Source organism: Macaca thibetana, chromosome 5, assembly GCF_024542745.1.
Source record: "Macaca thibetana thibetana isolate TM-01 chromosome 5, ASM2454274v1, whole genome shotgun sequence".
NCBI classification, from domain to species: Eukaryota; Metazoa; Chordata; class Mammalia; order Primates; family Cercopithecidae; genus Macaca; species Macaca thibetana.
In genome coordinates, this window is record NC_065582.1 from 61,096,279 (window position 1) to 61,109,744 (window position 13,466).

The 13,466-nt window shown below is 40.7% G+C and overlaps 1 long non-coding RNA gene across 1 annotated transcript; it reads left to right on the forward strand.

The window, feature by feature from the left end:
• Positions 1-382: 382 nt before the first annotated feature.
• On the forward strand, positions 383-11,600 carry LOC126954531 (uncharacterized). Its single transcript, XR_007725633.1, has 3 exons — positions 383-651; positions 9,986-10,096; positions 11,425-11,600. It is a non-coding gene; the product is annotated as an uncharacterized LOC126954531 (long non-coding RNA).
• Positions 11,601-13,466: the final 1,866 nt, after the last annotated feature.

The window sequence follows — 13,466 nt, forward strand, 5'->3', positions numbered from 1 at the left end:
GTGTGATCAGTATTACACAAGAATCTTGCAAGCCATCTTTTACGAGGCCAGCAAGATCACAGAAGGCAATGCCCAGTTTGCCCAGAGACAAGCTGTTTCCTAATCAAGTTTTCTTATACTCGGAACTATGGAAACATTTTCAAAGGTATTATTCTCGGCAGGTTTCCAATAATTCAACATTTCCAGACTTATCCAAATGGCTTCTGAAATATTTGCTGTTTCTTGAGAGCAGCTTTCAGGATGAGGTAATTAAAAGAAACCTATCAATTTGAGATTTTTTTTTTCCATGAGTAAATAATGTTGACATACTGTTCAAATAAACCCACAATTTACTGCAATCTGTTTTTAGACAAACCCTCCACTTTAACCTCCAAATGGGAAAAAACGAAGAGACTTTCCTCTTCTCATTTAATCAAGAACATATGTTCAAAGATAATACCGGAGGCTTATTCTGGGAAGCGTTCTGCTCTTCCTCCGACAGCCACGCAGCGAGCTCACGAGGCAGCCTCCACACATAATGAAAGCAAACGCCACCATAAATCTCCCGCTCGGCGGAGGTCACTTCAGAAAAATCGCCCGCTGCTCAAATAAGCACCGGCTCTGCTGAGGCACATGGATGGGGGTAACGCCGACTGTGATAAACACCAGCAGGTAGGCTCCAAACGGAGGCCAACCCAGGCAACTCAGAGAGAAGGGAGCCGCGATGAAGCAGGTGTGTGTGCGTGTGTGTGTGTTTACACACAACAGCCCTGGCCCAGTGTGTTCTGGCTGCGAGAAAGAGCAACCGTACCGCGAGAGGAGCTGCTCTCCCCACTGGGAGCAGAGCTCCGGAGGCACCAATTTTCATTAAACCTAAGAGTACACACAGGGGCAGGAGGCCAAAACAGTCCTCAAAAGTGAGGCTTTTAAAAACATCTGTTGGGAGCTTTGAGATCGTAGGACAGAGAGAGAGAGAGAGAGAGAGAGCGAGAGAGAAAGAGAGAGAGAGAGAGCGCTCAGAGTCCAGCAGTTTCATTTCCAGACTGTGAGTCATAAAAGGAGTACGTAAATCCCTATCGCCAGAATACGCTGACCCAAGTCTGGGTTTACGAACACCTGAACTACATTTCACGGGAATTAGCTTTAAATATCAACCTGATCACAAAGCTTGAAAGGCTTTTCTCCCACCTCAGGATGCTTGGAGTCCTCTGGAACCTGGAATGGAGTTTTCTGACAGCAAAGGTTTACAGGAGCATAACATAAATTATGGAGATTTCCCCGCCAGGCATAAGGATGTGATCACTATAGGCACCTGTGGGCCCAAGCAGGTTACCCACCAATATCCCTTTAAACACCAAATTATGGACTATTAGGCCACTGCTTCAAGGCTTCTACAAATGTGAAACCTTGACAAATTCCCAAATAGAAGCCATAAAACCAATCATTTTTTAAACCTGTATGAGTGACACCAGGAAAATTACAGCAGTGTGGCAGGTCACTGTGAAATAAAGCTGCCAGAGAGAAGCTTATGATGCTGTCATGGAAAAGGCAATTAGAAGGTTACTTTCTCTCAGGTCTAAGATTGGTTCTTGTTCTTCCTACAGCTCCCTGCCTTCCACCTCCCTGCTGCAAAATGGATCAATCTATAATAAGTAGTAGTTATATATCATAAGGCAGCAATTCCTTTTAGTTGTTCCACTATAAAAAAGCATCCAGATTTAGAACTTGACAGGAACCAGTATCGCCTGCCCCCCAGAGCCGGCAGAAAGTCTGTGTGTGTCATTCAGCCAGCATGGAGTCTGGGTGTTTTAAAAGCTTTAATTTGAAGGGGATAAAAACCTGGGCGTTAAGCAATTTGGCTGTGGATATTTAATGCATCAGCCACGCTATAGAATTGGAGCCCTCTATTTAAAATGAGAAATTGAAAACTTACACGCTCTGTAGGCAAGGTGTAAGTAAATGTAGGATGGTAAGCAGAAATCAGCTGAGAACCTGCAGAAACACCATTAGAAGGACTAATGGCATGGTTCAGAAGTGGCCTTAAATAAATGTTAGGGTGTTGTTTGTAAGTGTGTAAAACAGGTCTGGCTTTTAATTAGCAGGAGCCATATCTCCCTCTGTTTAGGTAAAGGCATTACTTCTCAAAGAGAATATCCTAACAGGGTCTACATAGGGACTAGGAGGAAACAATGGCCTGGGAGTTGAGATTTACCTCAAGGCACGTTCCTCCTCAATGGCAGCATGGAAATTGGAACTCAGTCTCCTTATCTCTAATTTCCACTATAACACACTTATTGTAGGTAGAAAAATGCATCCCAAAGATGTCTACATCTTAATCCCCAGAACCTGTACATACAGCACCTCACATGGCAAAAGCGACTTTACACATATGATTGAGTTAAGGGTTTTGAAATAGGGAGATTACCAGGTGGCCCAATGGAATCACAAGGGGCCTGATAAGTATGAGAGGGAGCAGGAGAGTGAGGGTCAGAGTCAGAGAGAGACTGGAAGATGCTATACCACTGGCTTTGAAGATGAAGGAAGGGGCCACAAGCCAAGGAATGCAGGCAGCTTCTAAATGCAGGAAAAGGTAAGGAAATTGGTCTTAGAGCCTCCATAAATATGTAATCCTGCCAATGCCTTGATTTCAGCCTTATGAGACCCTTTCAGACTTCTGATCTCTAGAACTGTAAGAGAATACATTGCATTGTTTTAAGCCACTAAGTTTGTGATGGTTTATTACAGTACCAAGAGGAAATCACTACAGTATACTAGCTGGGGATCACATTTCCCCACCTCATTTTGATCTACTCAAAGTAGTCCATTACCTCAGTGCTGGTTAGAGTCTTCATAAAAGCAAAAACAACAGAATTCAGATGCTTCTGCAGTTCTCTCTGGTATGGAGAGCAGGTACAATCCTGAGAACCATACCCTGGAGTTGGACCAGCGTGTACCAAGGTGGGGCTTGGCAGGAGTGGTCCACCCTTTTGGGAATGAGTGTTTTATCACTGATGTTGTTAAGGGTCCCACAGCAGATTTTTAGTGACTTTTGTTGTTTTTAAATTCTCACAGGCAGTGCACCTCTGATTATCCGTTCCAGCATGATCTGCTCCCACTGTCCACACCCACCACTAACCTCCATCATTGGTCTTTAGTGTCTTCTACTTTTCTTTTTTGATTTTGTTTTTGTTTTATTTTTAAAAATTTTTTAACTTGTCTTTACGCCACTCTCTCGTGGCACCTTGTTGGCTCTCTGCTCTGTGTCTCTTTCCCATATGAATGATTCCTAAAGGAAAGATTTTTTTCTAATTGTCACCTCTGTGTTAAGAAATTAGTTGGAAAGAACTTAAAGTATGAGGGTTCACCAACTATTTCTGGTGTATTAGAATACTCTATTTCATTTGGGTGTGTTTCATTAATGACTTCTACCCTCTTATCCCTGCTTCTTCTTCAAGCCTTCAAGACCCCTCAAAGTTAATCTCTTCAGGTGAAATTTCAGGTTCCTTGTTTGGGTGGGCCTTTTCCAGAGTGTCTCATGTACATTGTGTAGATACAGCTTTGGAGTCAGACAGACCAGGGTTTGACTCCCTGACACACCATTTACTAGTGATGTCACCTTGAAAAAATTATTTACTGTCTCACTTTGTTTCTCTGTAAAATGGAGAACATAACAATGATCTTGCTCCATGGTGAGAAATTAATGAGATTTTGTATTTCAAGTGTTTAGCAGAGTGTGACCCACATAAGCCACAGAAATCGTGGTGGTGGATAAGTCACAAAGCGCTTAGTGCCCGTATTTCTCGGATTCTGAAACTTCTGGTCGCATAGGATTTGAAAACCCATTTACATCCTATGGGACCAGAAGTTTCAGAATCTGAGTGTTGAAAAGAAATATCCACCAAATGTGTAACAGCAGCAAGAATTTACACATGGCTAGCTGTGAACCTTCTTCTTGGATAGCGGACTCCAATAGGAACAAGCAATGGTAAGAGATGATCTACAGCCCTGTCCAAAAGAATACAAAAGGTTTAGTAGGGAGAAGATATAAAGACATAATTACTGAATTACTGGCATTTATCACTCTATACTGAAGTGTTATTACAACTGAGGATGATGAGAAGACCCAGGAGACAAAATCTTCCAAGGGAATCAGGAACAAGGGCACAGAGGTAATGAATTTTGAGTTGGGTCCTGGCACGTGAGTAGGAGTTTGCAAAGCAGAAAATAGGAGAAAAATTATACCAGGCAGAGAAAAGTGTATAAGAAAACCAAAGTAAAAGAATAGCAAGATCTCCTGAGCATAACAATAATATTGAAACCATGGGTACAAATTAAATCCAGTTCAATGAGTTAAAGCCATGGCCCCTTGCTCTGAATCATCAACAACCTAACTTTCTCTGGATCTGCTGCAAAGCGATTTCAGGGTCACACCAAACATTCTTCCTTAACTAAAAACGATGCCTTGAGAATTCACTGATGGCCACAGTGCAATCAATACTAATCAGTTAATATGCACTGGCCCTGAGATAACAGAGCACCTAGAATCCCAATGTATGAATTCATACCTAATCAATATACTGCCTTATATGAGTTGAGGATTTGTTCACATTCCAAAGCATTTTAGTAAGATGCTAAGAAAAATCAATAACTTATTAAATACCAGTTACTGCATTAAAACAAACAATTAATCATCTTTGTTGCTATTATATTGGGACCACAGATCTGACTTTATATGTTTTTCATTGGTATGCATGCTCACAGGTTTACTCCCTTCATTAGAGGAAATGACAGAACTCATGACAGCAATGCTATCAAGAAGGAAGTTTCAGTTTAAGAACCCCTCTGGGCTTGCAGAATAACACACTACAGCCGAGATGGTGCTACTATAAGAAATGGACTCCCCAGCACATTATTGAAGACAAAAAAACCCCTGCAGCAATAAAAAAAAAAAAAAAAAAAAAAAAAGCAGGGGGATGGGGGCAAAGCGATAACTTCAGCTGGAAGTGATGAAAATCAATTGTTAGAAGTAGAAGAGACCTTATGCTACTAAAACAATAATCATCACTTCAAATATTTCCTGCTCTTGAAATATTTTGTCAGTGCCCTGTGATACCAGGAAATAAAGTTACGTTCATTTCCAGTTTTAAGATGGAAATGGGAGTTCACATTAGCGTACATATATATTTTGTGAAATGGAAAAATGAGACCCACTGTCAGCCACAATAAGAAGTACCTTTCTCAAAAAATGAAGACTTCTGGTCCTGTTTCATTGACCTGTTAGGAACAGTTAACTTTTTAATTTTTTTTTTTGAATACAGATTTCAAGTTGCCTCTTCCACGGCCATGATGTCATCAATTTCTTAGGAATATAGAGAAAAGGTTGAACTATATGCCTATGAACCTGTGAATAAGTTACTCTTCTTATCTATGGAAATGTCCCCTACACTTAAAAAGTATGATCAGTATTATGTAAGCTAAACTGAGAAGTGCTGAGTTAAACAAAATTATCTCACTAAATTATATCTGATAGGGTTTTTTTTTTCCCCTAGGAATCTTTGAATAGCATTTCTTAAGAAATTGTGATTATTAGGTCCAAATAATTTAAAGTTGCCATTTCATTTGGAGTTGGTTGATTTTTGTGTGAATGTTTTTGCAAAGAGCATTCATATGTGAGTCTTCCCTGCAGGCTGCATGGTGCAGTGGAAAGAAAACAGATACTACATTTATTAGTCTGGATTTGAATCCTAACCACCCTCACACTGTCTTTAGTCAGTAACTTTACTTTTCTAAGTCAGTATTTTCAGATATTAAATAGAGGCAAATAACATTTCCCTTACGTACCTCGCTGGAGTATCATTATGACGAGCTAAAGTCGTGTGTATAAAAGACTATTATAAAATCTGGGACCCTAACTGGTTAGTCATCCTGTTTTGTTGCACTAAAAGAAACACAACAAAAAGAAACCCAGCAACTGAAATTTATTTGCATCTTTAAAGAGTACTAAAAGAGATCGAATTTATAATTCACAGCACTTTTTTTTCTTTTTTTCTTTCTTTTTTTTTTTTTTGAGACTGAGTTTCGCTCTTGTCACCCAGGCTGGAGTGCAATGGCATGACCTTCAGCTCACTGCAACCTCTACGTCCTGGGTTCAAGCAATTCTCCAGCCTCAGCCTCCCAAGTAGCTGGGATTATAGGTGCCCACCACCATGCCCAGCTAATTTTTGTATTTTTAGTAGAGATAGGGTCTCACCATGTTGGCCAGGCTGCTATTGAACTCCTGACCTCAGGTGATCTGCCTGCCTCAGCCTCCCAAAGTGCTGGGATTACAGGTGTGAGCCACCGCGCTTGGCCAATTCACAGCACATTTCTGATAGTCCCCCTTACTGTACCTGTCAAGTTCTCTCACACGCGCACATTCTCACATATGGTTGTTTTGGAGTCTCTTTCTTTATCAACTCCTCCCTCTCAACTCTCCACCCAACCCCTCTCCAACACTCAGGACTCAAACCTTGTCTATACTGTCTTCTCCCCCATCCCCTGTGTACCACCTCTTCTCCTCAAGCTCTTTATTGCATATATCATTTTGGCTTTCTGCCTTCCTTCCACACAGCTATGCTCCAGATTCTCCACCAGAAAAGCCTAGGGGGGAATCCAGCAGGCAAGAATCTTCCATGCAACACTCCTATCCCCAGGCAAGTGGTGTGGAATGAAGAGACGGAGAATACGCGTACATTCATATTTTTCACTTTGGGAGGCTGAGCAGGCAGATCACCTGAGGTCAAGGGTTTGAGACCAGCCTGGCCAACATAGTGAAACCCCATCTCTACCCAAAATAGAAAAATTAGCCGGGCATGGTAGCACATGCCTGTAATCCCAGCTACGTGGGAGGCTGAGGCACAAGAATCGATTAAGCCCAGGAGGCAGAGGTTGCAGTGAGCTGAGATCATCCCATTGCACTCTAGCCTGGGCAACAGAGTGAGACCTGTCTGAAAAAAAAACAAAACACACACACATACACACACACACATAATTTTAATCCTTTTTGCACATTAATATTTTCACCCTAGCTGTTGTTCTCTATGCATATTAATAATTATATTGTCTTTTAGTTTTTAGTTTAGGTAATAAGGTCTTTATTTTCAAAATAAGTAAAACAAATAGCAAGGAATTGACCCAGCAATTGATTCAGGATCCCAGAATTAGTCAAGAATGTAGGTAGAAAGTGAGTTTTAATTTTTTTCTACTCTACAGAACAGTAGTTCCTAGAGTATGTTCTAAGATATCCCTAGAAATGCCTCTGAGAAAGAAATCCAAGGCCAAATACAACAGAAAAGTGCTGTACTCTGTCTTCCTTCAAGGGGCCGGGGTCCACAATGCATACTGGCAACTGAGGGAAGTCCTGAGTTTGTAAAGAAATCTATTCACAAAAACAGAGATTAGAGACTTAGTGGGAAAAGCAAGATTATAAAACATTTAGGACAATATCTTTAATCTCTTGTAGGGAAACTTTCTTAAATTGGACCCCAAAAGCACAACCATAACATAAAAGATTGATACATTCATCTATATTAAAATGTAAAACTTCTCTTCATGAGAGAACATCATTAAGTAATGAAAACATGAATCACAAATTGAGAGAAGAAATTTTGCAATACGTAACTTAAGAATTACAATGAAGAAAGCATAAAGAACTCCTAAAAGTCAATAAGGAAAAGATAACCCAGTTAGAAATTGGGCAAGAACATGGATAGTAGCATTTATGGAAGAGGAAGCTTAAACAACCAACAAATATATGAAAAGATGCTCAAATTCACTAGTAATAAAGGAGATGAGAACCAAAATCACAATGAGATGGCAAAAAATTCAAGTCTGACAATACCAGGTGTTGGTGGGGATACAGGGCAATGACATTTAAAGCCTGTTAGACTGAATGAAAATTAGAATTGTCACTTTGGATCACAATTTGGTTAATCCTATAAAGGTGAAGATGTACCTACCCTCACACCCACTGATATATACCTAGAGAAATTCTTGCACATGTGCTCTAAAAAACGTGTACCAGGAAGTTTCTAACACCATTGTTTGTGATGGTAAAACACCAAAGCCAAACTAATATTAATGAGACAAGAAAATGGCAAATGAATTGTTCATAAACAAAATAAATAACAGCAAAGAAAATGAACCACAGCTATGTGTATCAACACATATGAAGTCCAGAAACACAGAATGGAATAAAGGACAAGTCTCAGAAGAATATCCACTGCATGATTTCATATAAAGCTAATTCAAAAGCTTTTAAAAAAAATTTTTTTTTGAGACAAGGTTTGCTCTGTCATCCAGGCTAGAGTACAGTGGTACCATCTTGGCGCAATGCAGCCTTGACCTCCTGGGCTCAACCGATCTTCCTTCCTCAGCCTCCTGAGTAGCTGGGACTACAGGCATGTGCCACCATGCCTGGCTAATATTTTTTCAAAAATTTTTTATAGACATATGGTCTCACTAAGTTGCTCAGGCTGGTCTTGAACTCCTGGCCTCAAGCAATCCTCCCACCTTGCTGCGATTACAGGTGTGAGGCACCAGGCCCAGCCCAAAAGCATATATAAATTTAAAAGATATCATTTAAGGATATATATATTTATATACCTATAGTAGAACCATTATGAAAAACAAAACTCAAACACAAAATTCAGAATACTGATTACTCTGGGGAAAGGAGGAGGCTACAATCAGAAAGGGGCAACCAGGGGACTCTCCAGGATTGGCAGTGTATTTGTTAAGCTGGGTTTTTATTGTTCTTTATAGTGTGTGTGTGTGTGTGTATAAATTTTTTGTATGCATTAATATTACATGCATTCATTTTAATTTTTAATTTAACTTATTTAGCTCAGTATCTCACAGACATTGCCCATGTAATCCTTTTATCTCCTTACACATACTAACACCCAGTCAAGTTCAGTTTGGGAAACACTGCTCTAGGCCTTAAAACCTCTCTTTTGGCAAAGAGACTCGCCCCAGCCAAAACTTGGGGCTATTATTCCAGCAGGGCCAGGATGCCAGGACAGATGCCTAGCTCTTCCTGGGGCCACGCTTCTCCAGGCTATGCTGGTGCATGTCTTCATAAGCACACATAAACTGTACATACCAGCCTCACTTCACGTTTTAAAAGTCCTTGTTGTGGAAGTAGAAGGTGGTCTGTTGATGTATACAAAACTAACTGATATTCAACTCCCCCACGTCCTTGAAGTCCACTTTCTCTCCCCAGCATGTCCAGGTACACATGGCAGGAGAGACAACACTTCAAGCAGAGGTGCACGTTCCTGTAAGAATGAAAATTATTCTGGAGAGCTCAGTGGTTTCTGGGTTTTACCATGGAAGTATCTAGTCAGGCGCAGCATTTTCTGAGGCAATTCCCCTGTGCAGCTAATGCCTAATAATCTTCAAATATAAATAGCTCCTGCTGGGCTTTTGATGTTCACACCTTGGTGGACTCGTTGAGAGATACTTTACAGCTGGTTGCATTGCTGAGAAGCCAACATATTTTTCGCCATACCTTTGCTGATAAAGGACTTTTGAATCGCTGTGATTGTAGCAATATTAAACTCCCATGCACGGCCATTGGCTTTAGTCGCTCATTAGTATCAGGTTTAATGAGGTCAGGCTAAAAGAAGATTGTATGGTCTTCAACTGAGTTGATATTGATTGTCACTACCGTGGAGTGGCCTACTATACTTTAGACCCCTGGTTCAGAGGGAATATTTCATTTTCACGAACATTGTCTTCCATTGTGAAGATTGATTTCAGCATAATGATCCATCACCTGAGGAGATTCACTCTGCTGCTTCGAAACTCATATCTTGTAACCAGACATTTTATATTCTCTGAGTCTCCCATTCCCAGCTCCCCGGCTTACTGCACCTGCTTTTTCATAGCTCACAGTCCTCTCTCCTTACAGGGGATGCCACAAAGATGTTCGCCCCTCACATTTTTCCCCATTTTCTTTTTCTAGAAACCTTGTCGCTTACACACAGTTTCTAGCTCAGGAGCAAGCCATCTATCATCGCATGAGGTGAAGGTGGCACGGAGCAGTGTGTGCTGAAGCAGAACCAACATGGAAATGGTGAATTTGTTTTCACAAAGTGTCAAATGGACTGAGGTGTCCTTAACACACTGGCTTTACCCCGGAATGGCATTTGGAGGGCAAGGAGCTGACATTTTCCTCAACCCAAGGCTAGGAGGTCAGATGAGCAGCAAGAAGATACTGGAAATCCATCCCCACTGTCTCCCTGGGTCTCACGTCACACTTTCTCTTTGCACATCTGCTCGGTCTCCTCTCTTTCTCTGCTCACTAGCCTTCTCTGGTCCCAGCCCATAAAGCAGAGTTCATGACTGCCCCAGGTCTCCTGACGACACATAGTCCAACCATACTTCTCTCCAGTCCCAAATCCAAATTACTGGAGTTGCAATTTCAGTTGACTCCGTCTGGATCAGCTGCCAATCCACTGGAGCCAGAGGTCAGGGGCACAAGCACCCAAATGTTCCTAGGGGCCATTTCCTCTGACTCTGGGAGCCCAATTAAGAGTGTTATTACAAGCTGGACACACATACCAAAGTGCATCCAATATACGCACCTGTCCTTAAGAACATAATAATACTTTAAAAAATCATGATGATGCATTCTATCATTTATTTTACAAATAATCAATGAACACCTAATTTGTCATGCACTGTGCTAGGTGCTGAGGATTCAGACGATGAAGTCCAGCCCTCTAGTGCGAGAGGTAAACAAAAGAATAAACCAACTTACAAACAAAATAATAACAGATTGCAATAACTGCCACATAAAAAAATGGAAGGGGTTATGTGACAGAGTATTACAGGGATGCACGTGGAGGCATGCTTATCTGAGCCCTCTTGAAGAGCTAATGTTAAATACCTAAGGAAGAAGGTGATTTCAGCAGAGGGGATGGGGGCCCTGAGGTGGAAAAGAACCTAGAGGATATAATATGAGTTTAGAGACATGGACAGGATCCAGTTCACTTGGGGCCTGTGCACCATGCTAGGAGGCTGGGATTTTATTCTAAGGGCACAAGGAAGATGTCGATGAAGATCAAGCAGAGGAGAACTTGATCTGACTTATGTTTTTAAAAGATGACTTTGGGGTGGGATAGTGTGGAAGCAGGGAGGCTGTTTAGGAAACTGTTGTGGTAGTTCAGGAGAGAGAGCAGATGAACCTTTGGGAGGGTGGCAGTCATTAGGATGGACAGATGCTACAGTCCAAATGTTTGTGGCCCCCAAAATTCATACATTGAAATCCAATCCCCAATGTGATCATATTAAGAGGTGAGGCCTTTAGGAGGTGATTAGGTCATGAGTGGGGAGCTCTCATAAATGGGATTAGTGCTGTTATAAAAGAGCCTGAGGCGGCTCATTTGCCCATTCCACCAGGTGAGGAAGCAGCGAGAACGTGCCATCCATGAATCAGAAAATGGGCCCTAACCAAATCTACTGGCACCTTGATGCAGGACTTCCAGCCTCCAGAACCATGAGAAATAAACGTCTGTTGTTTGTAAGTTGCTCAAACTGTAGTCTTTTGTTGTAGTCACACAAACTAAGACAACTGAAGAACCAGATTCTAGATGTATTTTGTAGTAGGACAGCCCAGAACTTGCTGATGCATAGGATTTGAGGAGGAAAAAAAAGAAGAATTTCAGATGACTCTTAGCTTAGGTTTCAGTGGCTGCATGGATGGTGAGCCATTTTCTGGAATAGGGCAGATTGGAATGACTGACCAGGCCTTTATCACAGAAGACGTCAAAGCAAGAACTCTGCAGCCCCAGACATCAAGGTTCTTGGAACCTGATCTGCTGAGGAACTCTTGGTTCTCTCTGTAGTCCAAGGGCTCTAATTCTTATAGACCATCACTGTAATTCCATTTCAGTCACCCCAACCGTACCTCCTCCCTCAAAACCTACCTATCTATCCCTAGGATGCTTAGAGGAAGAAAGGCTTGGGGTTGATGCAGTGAATTAACCCAAATATCAATTCTCTCCTTTCTAACTCTGTACATTGTTAGGACAACATTGCTCCAAGTGCCATATCAGCCTCCACCTCTACAATAAGGGCAGGGAGAACATATTTACTTCACAGAGCTTTCATTTTTAAAACTGAAACAAAGCTATATATCTAAAGTACTTACCACAGTGCCTACATTATGTTGAGTGTTTGGTATATATTGGATGTCATTATCCTTAGCATTTCTTTTTTTTTTTTTTTTTTTTTTTTCATTTCTTTTACTTTTTTCAAAGTAAATTTATTGCCAGGTTCAAATCTGCTGCTTATACAGAGAGACTGGAAATAAGTTTTGTTTGTCTTTAGCTCTACAGATGAGGGATGTTTTGTAGCAGTATAATTATCCAGGCAAAAAATTTCACCACCAGGAAAATAGATGTTCAATTGCATTTGCCCAAAATAAAAATTAAGATGGATTAAGACACAAAATCTTTTCCTGATTTGTGAAAGTATTTGTACGAAATGTCTTACCAAGATATAAAATTAAATTACATTTAGTTATACATTTAATTAATTCCTTATTGAAAAGAATAAAGTACATGAAATGAGAACTATTCCAGAAATTCAGTATATATGGTCATTGTCCAATGGAGATCAATATAATGGGATTTTACTTGCATTTCCTGCCAAAGAATTGCTTTTCTGGCATGTAGACATCACTTAGAGGTTGAAGACAACAAAAGAATGTCTCACTAAAGAGCATTCTGGTATCTCTTTTCCTATAAATTCTCAAGTGTGGAGCAGACAGAGTATGTCTACTAATTAAATGTAATAATCTCTTTCAAGAGGTTAGCACTTATGTTATCTAATGTGATTCCCTCTATTCCCTCTATTTTCAGCCACACATTTTGTCTTGGAGGCCATCTCTTCAGACAGGAAGATAATATATTCTCAAGACTCGGGGGGACCTTAAAGGCCAACTCATCCAACTCTCCATCAGGATAGAAAATAAATGAGATAAAGAAATATTCTCTGCTGTTTGAGTTCTACCCAAAGCATAGAATAGCCAATAGCCTTGGAGAGAATATACAAGGGAATAGCTACTGCTATTCCCACCATCCCGCATTCAGCTGCCCTTGCAGGAAAAGCAAGCAATCCTGCCTCATTGATGGGCAGAGCTTTACCATGTTCATAAAGTTAAAGCAATCTCCTACTGAGATTCCATGATAGGCCTCCTCTTAGTCTTAGTAGTGACCTTTCCTTTTGAAGGAAGTCCCCATGAGCCACAAATATCTGATAAAACCCAATACATCAAAGAAGCAGAGTGTGCTAGGTAGAATAATGAACCCCTATAGATGCCCACATCCCAATCCTCAGAACCTGTGAATACATTCTATTTGCACATGAGCTATGATATTTATATGGTAATATAACATAGAAATGTGTATGTATGTACATTTCTGTTCATATGTATGAAG